Here is a 2,157-nt window from a genome sequence, read left to right as displayed (position 1 = left end):
GGAGTCAACAACTATCCACAATAACTCTCTCAGAAAGCCAAGCATAATGATAAAAATGCCTGAAAAACTCAGGCAAATTTCTTATTCAATGATAAATTAACTAGCTTTTAATAATACAGAAAAAATCAAAATGCCTATTATCATTATCTCCATCTAAAACAATAGCACAAACACACCCAATGCCATAAGACAAGACAAAAAGAAAGCCGCGAAGCCTAAAATTATGTTATATGTGTTTTCTAATACAAACTTTACATAAATTTATGAAGAGACGTATCTGAATATAAATATTTTAAGTCGGTAAGGTAAGTATGAGATTTACATATTAATTGAAAAGAGAGCATAATGAAGAAAATCTGGCCTAGAAATCTTATTTCATATTTTCTGCTTAATGTTTTTCCTTTTATAAAATTACAGCAATTAACAACTCAGTGTGTGCTGCATGTGCACGCAGATAAGACAGATAAATGAACGAAACATCCGAAAAAGTCAAGAAACAGATCTGTTCATGCAGGGTCAGTTGATTTCTACAAAAGCAATATGGTGGATTAGAGAGTACTGTTGTTTTGATCTCGGTTGTAAATCCTTTTAAATTAGGCTGTGGAATATCAATTTTTCATTGTCACCATTACTTCTGCAAGTGCATTTACCACAAGCCTTTTCTCCTGCATGAAATTCTGTGAAATTAAAAGGCATATGAGACTAGTTCAATATTCCTTGACACTTGTAAGCAGACCAGTGATCAGAGGGGAGGCATGAAGAATCCATGTGAAGTCCTACAGACCCCTTAGGGAATCAACACCACACTGCTGGGACTTCTAGACATAGCAAGCACTATGATTAGGCAGCTTTCCATTTCTCTGACAGGTGTACTGTAGCTTTTGTGAGGAATTTTTTCTTTTGGAAGTCAGCATCCCTCAATAAGTTACTCCAGTCTTTTAAATGCTATAGCTTAGAGACTGTCTTTCTGTATTTAAATAATTTCTGCTCACAGAGTAGCTTATACTTTTCTGTATGAATCCCAACTGGTGCTGTAGCTCAGATGACTCACATGCAATTACTGTGTCCTGTGTTAAAAACATAAAAGGCATTGGTATTCTGTATTGCTCGAGGTGAAGATGAGAAAAGGTATTTAGGATGGAGAGAAGCCTCCTTAGCCTCGTCTATCAAACAAACGATTGTTGCTCGAGGTGAAGATGAGAAAAGATATTTAGGATGGAGAGAAGCCTCCTTAGCCTCGTCTATCAAACAAACGATTGTTCGATTGTTCGTGAGCTTGCTATAAATATGAGCTGCATCAGGGAGTTTCAGTTAGTAACTAAAAAGGAGAAACAGCTGGGCAGCCCAGTCTCACAACTCTGCTTTCCTGGGTGGTTTATGCTTTGGTTCGTATCACTGTGGAGGGGTATCATAATCCTTTTGACAATAATGAGTTGCAATATCTCCAGACTCCAAGCTGCTGATGGTCAGAGAATAATCTGTTCCAGATCCACTGCCACTGAACCTCGCTGGGACCCCAGATTGTAATGTGGATGTATAGTAGATCAGGAGTTAGGTACTTTCACCTGGTTTCTGCTGGTACCAGTTTAAATATTTCCTAATATCCTCACTTGCCTGGCAAGTGATGGTGACTGTGTCTCCCAGAGATACAGATAGAGATGGAGACTGAGTCATCTGGATGTCACATCTGGCACCTAGGAGTAGAGAAATAATAAATATCCATATAATTAAGTATGATAAAAGAGAACTTCCCCAGTGTGCCCCTCAGCACGAATCACAGTGTAACTTTTAAATTCCCACTGTAGTTATTTTCACCTGGGAACCAGAGCAGCAGGAGCCCTAGGAGCTGAGCAGAGGTCCTCATGTCCATGTTGTGTCTTGGCTGCAGCTGACTACACAGGGTGTGACCAGCATATGAAGAAGTCCCCAGGGCTGTGCTGTCACTGAATGCAAATCATCAGGGACTGGTCAGGGTTAGTGCAACTACAGGGCTAAATTAAGTCAATAACTTAGCAGAGGCCCAATGTCTCTAACACCCACAGTCAGACAAGGGCAGCATTTATCTGCTAGAAAATGCATTTCTTCCTTAATTTCATAACGTTATTGAAAACATTTTGGAATAAAAAGTGTTTTAAAATTCCATCCATTCTTTGATTG

At 39.0% G+C, this 2,157-nt stretch overlaps 1 pseudogene; it reads right to left on the bottom strand.

The window, feature by feature from the left end:
• Positions 1–1,392: 1,392 nt before the first annotated feature.
• LOC103731008 lies at positions 1,393–1,870 on the bottom strand (annotated as a pseudogene).
• Between the last annotated feature and the right edge of the window lie 287 nt (positions 1,871–2,157).

Source organism: Nannospalax galili, unplaced genomic scaffold (genome assembly GCF_000622305.1).
Source record: "Nannospalax galili isolate Female #2095 unplaced genomic scaffold, S.galili_v1.0 scaffold20414, whole genome shotgun sequence".
NCBI lineage: Eukaryota > Metazoa > Chordata > Mammalia > Rodentia > Spalacidae > Nannospalax > Nannospalax galili.
This window is presented reverse-complemented; position numbering and strand designations above follow the sequence as displayed.